Source organism: Eriocheir sinensis, chromosome 58, assembly GCF_024679095.1.
Source record: "Eriocheir sinensis breed Jianghai 21 chromosome 58, ASM2467909v1, whole genome shotgun sequence".
NCBI lineage: Eukaryota > Metazoa > Arthropoda > Malacostraca > Decapoda > Varunidae > Eriocheir > Eriocheir sinensis.
This window is the reverse complement of record NC_066566.1, coordinates 8,274,042-8,289,824: the sequence shown is the minus strand read 5'-3', so window position 1 is coordinate 8,289,824 and position 15,783 is coordinate 8,274,042. Positions and strand designations below refer to the sequence as shown.

Below are 15,783 nucleotides of genomic sequence, written 5' to 3'. Positions count from 1 at the left end.
GGAAAATAAAGAGGCCGAGGAACTGAATAAGGGTATAAGTGGATCTGGAATAGGTTGGTGGATGAGGCTGTGTGTGGATGCTGGATGATGGATTAGAAAATTTGCTCTCGTGAATGGTTTAGGAAATAGTCAGAAAGTGTTGAGAAACGATAATGGTGAAAATAAAAAGAGGCTAGACTCGCAGCGTTGGCAAATTGTCGTACTCATCGCATTGCATTGTCGTAGTTTCTGACCGATAACTATAGCAAAAAACACAAAACAGCATCAATAAATAACAGTTTTAACGCTAACTTTAATATTCTGTCGTTGTTTGTGTGGTTGCGGGAGTCTTTGAGCCTAAAAATGATAAATGTCATGTTCAGAGTACGACAATTTGGGCTGGGCTAGAGGAACTGAATAAGGGTATAAGTGGAGCTGGATTGGCTTAGTGGATGATGTTGTGTGTGGATGCTGGTGGACGGAGAGATTATAAGGCTTAAGTTCGTGAATGGATTACGAAATGATTAAAAAGGGTTTATAAAGGTAATGGAGACTTTAAAAGGAAGCCAAAGGAACTGTATAAGGCTATTAGTGATGTGGAGTGGACTAGTAGGTGGTGTTGTGTGTGGATTAGGAGAATTTGGAGGGATTAGAAAATCTGTGTTCGTGACTGGTTTGTGAAATGGTTAGAGTGTTGGTGGTATTGAGTGTTTTAACTGCTAATTGTTTCACGGATACAGAAAGGCAATATCCGTCAGGGTTGCTTTGTTGGCAAAAATACAAACAGGTCATAGGGATAAACAAAACACATAGAAAAGGTGTTTGTGTGTGTATGCGTGTATATGAATGTTGTGTAGTGTAAGTGACATTGAAGTGTTGGTGTATGTGTGGAACAATATGTATAAGTTAACAATAGAAGGACGAGGACAGACAGTTGAGGATAAACAAGTAACAAGAAAGACAAACAGTGGAGACGCAACAATACACGGACGCGACAATGAAAATGCTTAGATGGCACAGGAGACATAGGTCGAACGAAAACACGAGGCTGCGCTGTAGTGCTCATTTTCAGTTGTCACCGGGGAGAAGAGCACACGGCTATTTGTAGGGGTTACTGCTACAAGAGAGGGTGTTAAAAAGGTAATGGGTAGAGTAAACGGAAGCCAGAGGAACTTACTTAAGGTGTGGGGTGAACGGAGCCTGTGGAAAGGTGAGCTTTTGCAAAGGACTGGAAACAAATCTGATTATATGATGAAACTTCGTCATAAGAGTCTTCCACGGGGAGTGTAGAATACAACTAAATGGATGTCTAACACTTCTTCTTTTTGTCGAGATTTTAATCTATAATTAGAGGCCTACAGATTCTAAGGAAGGAGAGAATATAATATTGGAGGGCGACAGCGTTACGGTAATGGTGCTGGATGATGATGATATAAGGTGTTACATAGTTTTTGTGTGTAATAATAATAATAATAATAATAATAATAATAATAATAATAATAATAATAATAATAATAATATATGGTTTATTCATTGCTTGCAGTCATTAGGATAAAAATCTACACGATATAAATATGAAATATGGGGGAATACAATGCAATGAATAGTGGGAATGTGTGAAAGGGTGTGCGGGGAGTGGAGTGGAGTGTGTCGAGGCGGGCCTAACCCGTACAGGGTGGTGCGAATTTTGGTGTGTGTGTGTGTGTGTGTGTGTGTGTGTGTGTGTGTGTGTGTGTGTGTGAGGTCATGTGACCGTTTAGGCGTTAGTCACAGGGGCTGAGCTGAGCTTGTACCTGTTGCTGTGCGCTTTGATCGGAGCTAATGTTGTGGTGTCGAGTGGGTCGGGTGGAGGGAGGGAGTGAGGGTGGCAGTGGGTGTCGTTGCCGTGGATCGCGGAGGAGAGACTTACTGAATTTCGTAAGATTTAAATAATACCAGTCCTGAAGGGTGGGCAGATTCAGCTGGGCGAGTACGCTTTCGTAGGTGGTGTATGCGGTGCCCAGAATATGCTTGCAAGCCCATTTTTGGACTCTTCCTATTTGGCGGTGCTTATTAATAGAGGATGCTCAAGCAGAGGAGGAGTAGAGGAGTTTGAGGGAGGATGAAGGTGATGTACAGGTCCTATAGCGTATGCTGGTTGTGTGTGTGTGTGTGTGTGTGTGTGTGTGTGTGTGTGTGTGTGTGTGTGTGTGTGTGTAATTCACCTCTTGGTCTGCTGCGGGTCTCTCTCGAGACAGCCAGCCGTTCCCCTACGCAAGAGCACAGAGCTCATAGTACCGATCTTTGGGTAGGACTGAGACCACTCACACACAACACACCGCGACAACGAGGTCACAACTCCTTGCCTTACGTCGCGTACCTACTCACTGCTAGGTGAACAGGGGCTACACGTGAAAGAAGATAAACCCAACTTATCTTCACCCGGCGCGGGGAATTGAACCCCGGTCCTTCTGGTTGTGAGGCAGACGCTCTATCCACTGAGCTACCGGGCCGTGTGTGTGTGTGTGTGTGTGTGTGTGTGTGTGTGTGTGTGTGCGCGCGCGAAAGAGAGACAAACAGACAGATAAACACACAGAAAGACGAAACAGACGAACAGATATAGCGAAACTAACAAGATAAACTGAAACATACAAACACCGCACTGCAGATAGCAAGAGGCAGCGAAGGCGTTGATTGTAAATTGTTAAAGTTACAGAATGTATTATGATGGATGTTCCCCTGTCAACAAATTTGTAATCAAAATCTTCAGGACCCACCCGGCATCACTCCCTGCCGCTCTCCTTCGTTTTTCTTAATTTTCTCCGTTTACATGTCGAGACTCTTCGTATGTATTTGTTGTCTGAGGAATGTCCCTTAACTTTACTTTTTTTTCTGTTTCGTTCACAAAAGTTGACTATGTACCAGCGGTGAGTTATCTGTTACGCTTTTCTCCATTTTTTGCACTGAAATTATCATTAAATTTGCATTTTATAAATAACGTCACTGTTTTGTGACAAATAAACCCTCAAATTTGGTTGTAAACGAATGTTGATTGAGTTAAAATGTATCTTTAAATTTCCTCAAACTCCTTTTTCCCCTCCCTTCTTGCTTGCCATCCTTCCCCTCTTTTTCCCCTTCCCTTCCCTTTCCTTCCCCTCCCTTTCCTTTCCTTTCCTTCCTTTCTTTTCCTTTTCTTCCTTTCGCATTCCTTCCCTTCCCTTCTCTTCCATGCCCATCCCTTTCCTTCCCTTCTCATCCCTTCCCTTTTATCCTAGCCCTTCTTATCCCTTTCCTTCCCTTCCCGCCCTTCCTTTCCTTTCTCTTCCTTTCCGCTCTCTTACTTTAAAGAATAAGACAACCAAACAGACCATCACTAACAGTTGGGTCTCACCTCTGTCGGCGTTGTCTCGCCGCCTTTAACGTGAAACAGTCTGCAGGTGTCCGTAACCTGGCACGGAAAATCTTTAGGGAGGGGCTCGCGGACTTGGCATCATTACCTGGGTGACGGTCGCTGCGCCATTCATTGTCCGATTCTAAGGTGCAGCAAAAGCGTGTTTCAGACACACACATTGTATAATAAAGATGTCGTTGAATAAATTTTTATCAGTATGATCAGAAAGAGTTTTGGTGGAGTACGAACTCAATTTGCTGCATTTTAGAAGAACTTTAGATTGCGCGAGACCATCACCCATGCAATGATGCCAAGTCCGCGAGTCCCTTCCATAGAAAAAAAAATAATAAATAAATAAATCTCGCCAGGTTTCGTGATACCGACTATAACTATACCAATCACCTGGTTGCCACACTTTTTTTTTTTTTTTTTTTTTTTTTTTACGTTGCTGCCTATTGCGCCGGTAGGCATCCTCCCGGTGGGGCCTGATGGTCGGCCCAAGGCTTCTTCCAGGTGGGGCCTGATGGTCGGCTCAGCCCGTTCTGGCGCAGGCGAGTGTTTATAGTGGCGCCATCTTGCATTGGCTCATGCTGCCCCCCGGAACTCGTTCTTGATTCGCTTGGACGGCTTTCTCTAGAGTCCGGGTTGATGGGTGGTCTTCAGGACAGCATGTGGGTAGTTTTAAGCCACTCGGCGGTGACTGAAAAATCCGAGGTAGCGTGGGGATTCGAACCCGCGTCGTCCATCACGCGGTGAATGTGGGCCCAGTACGCTACCAGTTCAGCCACCGCCTACCCTAGACACTACTCCTGCTAACCTCAGTAATATACAACAAAACAGACAATTCTACTAGAACAAAGTATACAGCTGTATTATTTTATGAAATTAAACTTTACATGTGTCCTCAAGCCATCCTACTATTATTGCCACCATCAATAGTACTGTAACAATTAAGTTAACGTATCATATTATATCTGAGAAACATAGAAAGGACAGAAGAATGTAAAGAAGGAAAGCGTGAGTTGTCTTGAGGAGGTGGTGGCCACGGTGCACCACACTCAGGTATGGGATGCGTCTCAGCCTGTCATCAGCAAGGCCGACAGCAGCAAGCAGGAATATGGAGTAGGATTTTTAATTCACAAATGTCTAGAAAACAATTTGGTTTAATTCTTTAGTAAAAAAGAGCACGTGACATCACTACAATTCAAATTAAAGGAAATGTACAAACTCACGATATCCAAGCGCACGCCCCAACATGTAGCTACAGCGATGAGGATGTTGCCAAATTTTGCTAATTTCAGCCAATTATGACCAGAGGACCTGCTCATTATAATCTAATCATTGGAAATCTTAATGAGTCGCTGGAAAGACAATTGTGGAAAATAATGGCATAGATTCATGAAAAAAGGCTAAACCTCCGTAGACTTTCCTAAAAGTTTCCCTGAATATTATGAAAACATCCTTTACGAAACTGTGCATGAATGCACTCACACGCACGCACGCACTTTCATCCTACGCACGAACGCACGCACGCTCGCACGCACGCACGCAGGCACGCACGCACGCACGCACGCACACACACACACACACACACACACACACACACACACACACACATAATGAGAGCACGGCATCTAGCGCTGACTAGCTGACCTGATGGAATCGTTGACCTGCCTTCCCCTTCAGTAGTCAACACTTTCAAAAAAATATATCACTCAAGAACCCTCTCGTGTAATACGCTGAAAACGACGCTGAGAGAGTGAGCACAACGTGTTAATGATAGTAGGGAAAGGGAGCACCATTAACCCGCCCGCTGACTAGGCCTACCGTGACACCATTATGCCTAAGATGGGCCATACTGAAAATAAAACTTTTATGCCTGAGCAAGACACGAACCTGTATGAAGGTGAGTTGAGTGATTAACTACCGCTCCACGGGAAGACTGTGTGTGTGTGTGTGTGTGTGTGTGTGTGTGTGTGTGTGTGTGTGTGTGTGTGTGTGTACTCGCGGGCGTGTGTGCGTGTGTGCGTGTGCGAGCGCGAGCCAGTGGCCTTCTTTCCGATGCTATAGAAGTAAGTCATTCGCTTGTTGTGGCTTCTTTCGTGTTGCTCATATTTTCAAGAGACAAAGTAAACGGCGGGATGATCCGCTCTCATATATGATGCGCTCAAAAGGGAGCACTTTATGAGACACTTTGCTCATATTTTCATACAAAGAAAAAAGATGATACCTTCTAACCTATTGTGAGCTGGAAAGGTAGTGGTTCATGCGCTACGGTGATGTGAATTTTGTTGACAAGATCCGCCACTCTATGAGGTATGCAGTCTTAGGATGCAAATGAATATCCGGCAAGCTACCTATTTCTTTCATCGCCTAATGGTCCTTCTTGACTCTCCACCTGCATCTTAAACCAACGCATGCTGTTAAAGCGTTATGAATTAATATATTAACTTGGTGCCTGTGCCTCTGCAAACCGGGAACTCAACAATTACAATGGGATATCTTTCAGCAGAAAATATTATTTAATGACATGCAAGATACTGCTTGGATATTGTATTCAAAAGCTTCTAACGTGACTCTTGTATCGCCACCCAACAAACATTTTATATTTTTAGATGTTTACGCAACTTTTATGAAGACAAAACTGTTTTTCAGGGTCCTCACTTTCCAACTGCATTCATGGTTATCGAGTGAGGAGAAAATAGTTAATGAGAGAGAGAGAGAGAGAGAGAGAGAGAGAGAGAGAGATTTACATTTTTTTTTGTTACAACAAAGGAGACAGCTCAAGGGCACACAAAAAAGGAAACAATAATAAAAAAAGCCCGCTACTCGCTGCTCCTAAAAAATAATCAAAAGAGGTGGCCGAAAGAGGGGTCAATTTCGGGAGGAGAGGTGTCCTGATACCCTTCTCTTGAAAGAGTTCAAGTCGTAGACAGGAGGAAATACAGATGAAGGAAGATTCTTCCAGAGTTTACCAGCGTGAGGGATGAAAGAGTGAAGATGCTGGTTAACTCTTGCATAAGGGGTTTGGACAGTATAGGGATGAGCATGAGTAGAAAGTCGCGTGCAGCGGGTCCGCGGGAGGGGGGGAGGCATGCAGTTAGCAAGTTCAGAAGAGCAGTCAGCGTGGATATATCAATAGAAGATAGAAAGAGAGGCAACATCGCGGTGGAATTTAAGAGGTAGAAGACTATCAGTAGGAGGAGGAGAGCTGATGAGACGAAGAGCCTTAGACTCAACTCTGTCCAGAAGAGTTGTGTGAGTGGAGCCCCCCCACACGTGAGATGCATACTCCATACGAGGGCGGACAAGGCCCCTGTATATGGATAGCAACTGCGCGGGGGAGAAGAACTGGCGGAGACGATACAGAACGCCCAACCTCGAGGAAGCTGATGTAGCGAGAGAGGAGATATGAAGTTTCCAGTTGAGATTTTGAGTTAAGGATTGACCGAGGATGTTTAGTGTTGAAGATGGTGATAGCTGAGTGTTGTCGAAGAATAGGGATAGGTGTTTGGAAGATTGTGTCGAGTTGATAGGTGGAGAAATTGAGTTTTTTAGGCATTGAAGGACACAAGGTTCCTTCTGCCCCAATCGGAAATGATAGCAAGGTCTGAGGTTAAGCGTTCTGCAGTCTCCAGTCTGGAGTCGTGTACTTCCTGTTGTGATGGTCTTCTATTGAAAGAAGTTGAATAATGCAGAGTGAGTCGTCGGCGTATGAGTGGACAGGACATTTTGTTATGGAAAGAAGATCATTGATGAAATAGAAATAGAAATTCAGAACACACAGACTAGGTATTCTGTCCTTAAACCTAAGTGATTTTATATTATTCAGATGGCTCTCAAACCTTGCATTTCTACTTTAGGAGATGTTAACTTAAAGGAAGCGTCAGTCGAGCTTGTTTTAAAGTAGTCAATCGTGTTGCACTGGACCACTGAAGGTGGGAGCTTATTCCATTCTCGCACTACAACGTTGGTGAAGAGAAATTTGGTGCAGTCTAAATTTACTTGTTTACACCTAAGTTTTGTGCCATTATTTCTCGTTCGCAAAGTGTCATCAATCATAAACAATTTTGATTTGTCCACATTCGTGTTAGCCATTAAGTATTTTAAAACATTCGATCAGTTTTCCTCGGAGGCGAGGTTTCTCAAAAGAGAACAAGTTAAGAGTTGAGAGCCTTTCGTCGTAAGGTTTGTTGCGCAAGGAAGAGATCATTTTTGATGCCCGACGTTGAACACATAATTTAGCAATGTCCTTTGCCAGGTGGGGAAACCAAAACTGTACCGCATATTCCAAGTGGGGTCAGACTAAACTATTGTAAAACGGGAGTATTACATATTTATTTTTTTGTAAAAAGTTTCTCTTAATGAAGACTAGCATTCTGTTCGCTTTATTTGCTGCGTCAATGCATTGCTGTGAGAATTTGAGGTCTAGTATGTTGGGCGTGTCTCCAAGGCGGTCGATTTTGGTTCGCTCTTATTTCGTGTGTATCATTGAATCGAACACTTCTTGTATATCTTCATCCACTGCCATTGACCTCGTATGTATTTTGGAATTGGAGGCTGTTTTCTATCGAAAACTTGCCTGAGATTCTGAAAGTATTTCATTATGATTTGGCGTGATTGTTATATTATTACTTACGTTGATAATTAGTGCCTCAATAAATGTTATTTCGTTAAAGGAAATTATACCCTATTTAGTGTCTTAAATAACGATATTTGATGTTGCTTTTTATTACTAGAGGATCATAGAAAATTGGCCTGGGTAGGAGTAGCACAGGAAGACAAAGACATACAACAGATTGTCCGGCACCGAGATAGACTAACATGCGTATACACTACTGCTGACGAGAATATTGCAAAAAGAAGAAAAAATAGCCACACACAAAAAAAAAACTAATACTTCGAATGAAACTGTTCATAGAGCGAGGAAAGTGGAAATGGCTGTGGAAGGCTTAGGTAGCAACGTACGTATATTATTGCCTCGGCATTATCATATCCCTTAAGAAAATCCTTCAAGCTCCCTTCTATTACAATGATAAGCCGCACACTGTTAATTACTTCGGTGTAAAGTTTCATGGTGCTAGCGTACATTATACCCTAAGAAAGATCGTCATCCCAGAGTTTGAAAAATGTATAAAATGTTTTCAGCTCACATCATTTCCGTCGATAAGTCATCAACATCCGCTGCTCTAGATCAATGCTGCCAGACCATTGTTACCAAGGAGACTGCAATGGGACTCTCTACCTCCCCTTCAAGTGTTCATAAGTTCGCTTGGCTGCCCCTGCCTCGGAGAATCAAAGGGAGCGGGTTATGTCTCTCCATGTGGGCGGTAAAGGTTGTGTCACTACCTGCTGCAGCCTCCCTCCCTGCCCCTTCCCTTTGTTCCGTACGTCCTTCCCTACTCCCTTCTCTCGGTGGGTTGTCTGCTACTTATCTGCTGCACCCTCACACTCACTCACTCACTCGTTCCTTCCCTTCTACCTCCCTTCTCTTTGAATATGATGCATACTTTCTCTCTCACACACACACACACAAGCAAACAAACAAATAACACACGTACGTGAGAACACACACACACACACACACACACACACACACACACACACACACATATATATATATATATTCTCTCTCTCTCTCTCTCTCTCTCTCTCTCTCTCTCTCTCTCTCTCTCTCTCTCTCTCTCTTTTGTATATTCTACCTTACGCCACGAACTGAAAAGCTTAGTTTAATTGGAAAAAGTTTGATCATTTTCGCAGGACTCAATCCAATCGGCGCTTCAGTGTGAAGAAAAGGCCGGCGACTTTGTATTACTTAACCTTAAAACCCTATCACTGGTAAGAAAGGAAAAAAAGAATCTGATTTTCATCCAATAAGATTTTTTTCCTTTTGTCTCCCCATTATTTTACGTTCCCTGCAAATCCCTTTCTAATTTCATCAAGGGGCAGAGTTTTCCAGTACATAATTTTGTTCGGGGGGATGAGACGGAGAGAGAGAAGGAAGAGGAGGAAGAGGAGACATTAAAGCATGAATAGCATGCAAAAGGAAGCCTGTTGTCCTATTACATAATTTCCCGTGTTGGTGACTTAGGCTGCTCGTCAAGTCAGGCATCTCAACTTCAGTGACCTGCAGAACACTGTAAATCATTCTCTGAGCGCATACATATTATCGATCAGTACAATCTCTCGCAACGAAATAGCTGTCAATGTGATTCTTAAAGACGCTGAACGTTTTTGCACCAATTGCTTATATTGGAAGTTTATTTCACTGGCGGAGTATTTGGTTTGAGAAAAGAAACTACCAATATACGCCTACTTTGTAATGGTAAATTGTTACTTCTATTTCTCAGATCAGTTTGGAGTTTAATTATCGCTGAGTGGCCAATTTTGTTCTCATGGTATTTGAAGACCTGCATAAAATCCCTTCTTAGTTTTTTTTTAATTTTTCAGTCTAAAGAATTTGAGTTTGTTTAGTCGTATTCATACGTCTGCGATGTCAATGACTGCATTATTTTCATTCATGGCACGCCGTTGTACTCTCTAGTAATTTGATGTCATACCGGAATATAGTTGAAGGACAAAACCTGCTCGCAGACACACACACACACACACACACACACACACACACACACACACACACACACACACACACACACACACACACACTTTCTCTCCCCATCAATATGGCTATCTATCTATATTTATCTATCTATCTATCTACCTATCTCATTGGCTGACCGACCGACTGTGATTGACTGGGTGAACTGAAAACCAACATATTGCGAATTTGTCGAATAAATATTTTTCCTCGGTTCTCAATACTGCCAATACCGATGAAGTCTTTTGTGCACTCTAATCCCTTAAAACAAATATATTAACAAATAAAAGTCCGGGACCAGACAGCCAAAGAAACAAAAAGCGAAATACTCTCCTCTCCCACATCCATATTTAACATATCCGGGCGAAAAGCCATAGTCCCTTCGGCCTGGAAGCCATTAGTCTAACTTCAGTAGTGGGTAAGCTAATCGAGAGCATAATTAGATAAAATAATTGTATGAAACCTTGAAAGTCACCCACTAATTAAGGATTCACAACATGGCATCCGTAACAAAATATACTGTTTTTAGAACCTACTGACATTTTATAAGAGGTTCTCTCTCTGTTTTGGTCTCCCCACCATGCTGAATTTGAAAGTGTTAAATGCAGAACAACAAAGATGATCTTCTCTTTGGGCAACAAACCTCGCGATGACAGGCTTTCATCTTTAAATATGTCATCTCTGAGAAACGTTGCCTCCGAGGAAAACTGACCGAATGTTTCAAAATTCCCAATGGTTTTACGACTGTGGACAAATCAAAATTGTTTCTGATCGATGACACGTTTCGAACGAGAAATAATGGCACAAAACTTTTGTGGACACAAATAAAATCAGACTGCACCAACTTTTTTTTCTTTAACGTTGTAGAGCGAGAAGAATAAGCTCCCACCTTCAGTTGCTCAATTCAACAAGACTGATTCATAAAAACAAGCTCGACCACAACTTCCCTCACCTTAATATGCTGCTGAGTAGAAATGCAGTCTTGGTAGCGTGTGATTTGATATAACTTCACTTAAGTTTAGAGTAGTCTGGATCATGGTCTTTTTGTTGTTGCTGCTTTTTTTTTTATGTTTCGGCCAATGGCGGCGGTGGGCTTTCTTGGTGGGCCCAGATGGTTGGCCCCAGCCCGTTATGGAGCTGGCAAGTGTTCAAAGTGGTACCATCTTGCTTGGCTCATGCTCCCGATCATCTTTGAGCCTCTCTTTAATTAAAGAGAGATCTAGAGTCAGGTGACAGGTGATCTGCATGTGAGTAGTCTTTTTTTTTTTTTTTTTTTTTTACGTTGTTGCCTATTGCGCCGGTAGGCATCTTCCAGTGGGGCCTGATGGTCGGCCCAAGGCTTCTTCAGGTGGGGCCTGATGGTCGGCCCAGCCTGTTCTGGCGCAGGCGAGTGTTTATAGATTCGCTTGGACGGCTTCCTCTAGAGTCCGGGTTGATGGGTGGTCTTCAGGACAGCATGTGGGTAGTTTTAAGCCACTCGGCGGTGACCAAAAAATCCGAGTGGTAGCGTGAGGATTCGAACCCGCGTCGTCCATCACGCGGCGAATATAGTCGATTCACCCAAGTTTAAAGTGTGCATTATCGCGCAACGACAACCTGCTGCCACACGGTGTGTCCGATTTCGTGGATACTGTATGCTAGTCTACGCATAGTAAACAGTCGCCAGTGTGAATAATATGCAGGCAGCAATAACAAATCCCGTCAATTATAGTCGATTTTGAGTTTAAAAAAACATTAGTGATGTCGCTAACAGCTGTTTTATTATATAAAGCCTGCAAATTTTTTCGATGATGGACAGCTCCAAGGCTGTTTAATAATCATAATCAGCGATCTTGTAAATTAACAAAATAGATATTTGTGACATTACTAATTTTTTTTAAAACTCATAATCGACTTTAAATAACGGTATTTGTTATTGCTGCCTGCATACTATTGACACTGGCGACTGTTTACTATGCCTAGGTTAGCGTACGTACAGTATTCACGAAATCGGACACGCCGTGTGGCTGCAGGTTGCCGCTGCGCGATAATGCTCACTTCAGACTCGGCTGAACCGACTATAGGCCAATCGGCGGTGACTGAAAAATCCTAGCTGTGGCGGCGTGCATGATTCGAACCCGCGTCCTCCTGGACGAGGCGCCGACACGCTAACCACTCAGCCACTGTCACACTGCTCAGAACATCTATGTACTACATTCTCTCTCTCTCTCTCTCTCTCTCTCTCTCTCTCTCTCTCTCTCTCTCTCTCTCTCACACACACACACACACCACATACATATTATACGCATATAAGTTACTACATACCGTAGTTAACCTTTACCAGCGGTTCCGAAACTTTTCTGGTTGCAACCCTAAATACAGTCTTGCCGTGGCCTGGCGACCCTAATTGTGCGAATATGATGAAGTAATTATTTCTAATCATTTTTATATGTTATACTTTCAAATACTTATGATTTTATCCCCCGCCTCCTCGCTGTCTGCTCGACGAACGAGTAGTATAGTGAATGCTATTCCTATGACGTGCCGCACTGTACGTGTGTGGGTGCCTTATTACAACGTTACTTTTGTTGGTATTTGTTTAGGAGAATCTTCATGCTGTCCTATTGATGGTGTACTGAAAATTACTGAAGAATCCAAATTTGTCCTAACTGTGATTTAAAATATCGGTCTTTATTGTACGATATGATTATAAATATGCCTTTTTTCTAAGACCCTTCAGCGAGTCAGAAACACTCTCGCGACCCTCATTTGGGTCGCGGCCTTGGGTTTGGATCCACTGCCCTATACGTACATTACAAACTGGCATAGTCACCCATTCATATGGCCCACTCTTACTGCATTTACGTGATTCACTATACCCTATGACAATGAGTTATTTCGTCAGCCTATAGACGATGTCTTTGGTATCACATGTAAATACACGACTTTTCCGGAGAGTTCGGCTTCCTCCCGTTTATATCCCGCACGTATGTCTTCTTCGCACTTAGTCGTTCATGCCTCCCCTCGTGCTCGTGTTCTGTCGTGGTCGTGCGAAGCAGACTACCGCTGTTATTTAGTGGTCAGCGAGGAGGAACAGTTTGAATGAAAGTTACCCAAATAATCTTGCTTGAGCCTTCCTGGTGGCACCACACATGACCTTTGAGTAATTAGGCGTGGATAAGATCCGCATCAGGACCCTTCGTATGATCCAATTGCTTCCTGACGGTTCGAAGCGAGGGTTCAGTGACTCTCTCTCTCCATGGGTGCCACGTGTCAACACACGTTAAAATAATTGTATGGAGTTTCGTCTGTTTCAGACAAGTTTCACAACAGTTCATCCATTTTTTTAGTATTTATAATTATATACATGATAATTACCTGTTAACACACCAGAAAAAGTAAAGAAGTCGGCAATGAGATATTTCAGTAGTAAATCTTGGTATCCATCATAGCTGTAGCTCCTCCCTTCTCCCCTCTCCTCTCTATCCACCCTCTCCGTTCTCCAGGGGCCAGCGGAGGGCGAGGTAGCGGTAGTCACGTAGCCTTGATTTGAGTGATGGACGATGGTTTTGTGGAAGCTGGCGATGAACTGAGCTTTATGTAAACCTTATGTGGCGTTCCCTAAGGACACAGAATCGCAGCAGCTAGCGTGTTAACGGCAATGGCCGCCTCACCCTTGGAATGGTTCTAAAACGGAAGAAAATAGAGGAAGACAGGCGGCGTCCCTTCCCATGATATTCTCTGCCTCCCGCCGTTCACCTTACATGATGCAGGTTAGTTTTGCCTTTTTCTTCAGTTTTCATTACGATCGCACATTTGCGCGTCCCGATTCATGCTTACTGGAGTGGAAGGTGGACTTGGGTATCGTGTACGCAGGATAGGCACGTCTGGTGACGGGTAGAATAGGAAGTTTGGGTAGTTTTTTTTCTGTTGTTTGTAACGAGTGGCCATGACGGCAGAAGAATAAGAAAGTCATTTCTATCTGGAATATATTTTTCAAGGATGCGGCTCAGCACTTGTTCAGACTGAGGTGTGGTTTCGTGAGTGTGGAAATCATTAATTGGAGAAAGTCTGAAGCAAGAAAATTGAATGAGTAGAATAATGGGAAACTCTAAGTTGAACTTTGAAGGGGGCAGCACTGTATCAGGTCCCTCAGTGTGAAGGAGACGGAAAGGCAATACCGCTCATTTCCTTCCCTGCCGGTAAAGAAAAAGAAAATTGGTAAAAGGTAATTGTGGAGAGTCACTCCGCGCCTCCAAAATACGATATTACGTCTCCATAGTATAGTTAAGGGACGAAATACATGTCCCTCAACCATAATATGAAGGCGCAAGTACTTAAAAGTAAAGAAAAAGGCCTAATCCCCTTCCCCAAACGATCTTGGGGGACCCGTGGGAAATCGTTTTTTGGGGGGTGGGGGAGCATATTTAGACTACCCCAACCGAACTTTATATAACCTAACCTCTAACGGGGGGGGATTCGCCCCCCCCGACCCCCCTTGCCCCCCTGTACCCCCCCACATTATAACCTCCTAGGGAAGAAGACCCTAGAAGTAGAGCAACTCTAGGGAAATGTCAAGTTTCATTTATAATGGAGGACAATAATCATGCAATACTCACCGAGGCGGGAGGTGAGATTCAACAATCAACAATTACATATGGTACAATACTACGAAATATTCTTTAATATGGAGGTCACTGTCACATTTGTGGCCGCACAAAAAGTCTTAAAGTTTTCTCTTTGTCCTCAAAAATCCTCCCCAATTCAAGCAAGTTCCAGTAGCATCCACCACATGTGTCCGCCATCTCTGAACTCCAGTACAAGGTGAAAGAACAACAACTTGACCACGACCCCTATATATAAGAGTCACACATATGAAACCAATATAAAAGCCTCTAAAACCAACTGCTTGAACTCCGGAATCTCTTACATTTAAAACTCGATTTTGCTTTAACACTCGATCCCTTATTAACAGAGAGGTTACCTGCCTTTATTGAGCAAGCGCACTGATGACTTATTGGCATCCATCAAAATGGCGCTGCCCCACAGCGCCGCCATCCCAGGGTGATTTATTTAGAAAATATATATTTTCGCCGGTAAGTAGAGCACAGAAACGCTTCATTTCAGGTAGACAGCATCGTTGCAATAGCTGCTTTTACCCCACAATATCCCTGGTCCTCATAGCCCTCCCCACTACCAGGTGTTTTAAGTTTCTTGAAGAGGAGTAATATCTGCTGTTTCTTATCATCACTTACAGACGCAGTATATGTATGATGCGCCGGTAAAACTAGAGAAGTACAACAGTATGTGAAATCTTGGAAAGGTTATTATTCTCGTGCGGGCAATATTGCAGGCGCGTAGTGACTCCATATTTATCTTCTGTCCTGTTCATTCCCCACCCCTCCTCCACCCCCTCGCTCCCCACCCCTCTGCTAACCCCTTCGCTCCCCACCCTTCCTTCACTCCCTCGCTCCCCACTCCTCTGCTAATTCCCCTTCGCTTCCCACCACTCCACCACCCCCTTCGCTCTCCACCCTTCCGCCACCCCCTTTGTCCCCTATTCAGACACTCAACTCTACCCAGCTGCATTTAATTTGGCTGCATTGGCACGGTATTTGGGCGCAGGTAACCAGGAATATACTAAGGGTTGTTATTTTTTTTTTCATACTCGTGGAACTGTTCAAGTAGTTATCCCATCATCTCTCTTAGCCCAGCCACTCGACCGGCAGAAGGAGAAAACCCGGATCGTGTCACTCAAACTGCTCAACTATACCGAGCCACGTAAAGGCCAAACAACTTGTAACCTCGTATGCTATTTCCTTCGTCATTAATCTACACCCACCTATGTCGCGGAAGT

At 43.5% G+C, this 15,783-nt stretch overlaps 1 protein-coding gene across 3 annotated transcripts in view; it reads left to right on the top strand.

The window, feature by feature from the left end:
• LOC126985115 (orexin/Hypocretin receptor type 1-like) overlaps positions 1 to 15,783 on the top strand; it is a 200,619-nt gene that overhangs the window by 2,887 nt on the left and 181,949 nt on the right. For 2 of the 3 annotated variants that reach the window (XM_050839581.1, XM_050839579.1), the window contains exon 1: positions 13,460 to 13,699. The exons of the other annotated variant lie outside the window; for it this stretch is intronic. The gene's annotated coding sequence lies outside the window, so the exon portion shown is untranslated. Of the gene's footprint in view, positions 1 to 13,459; positions 13,700 to 15,783 lie in introns of those variants that run through there. 3 annotated transcript variants of the gene reach the window in all.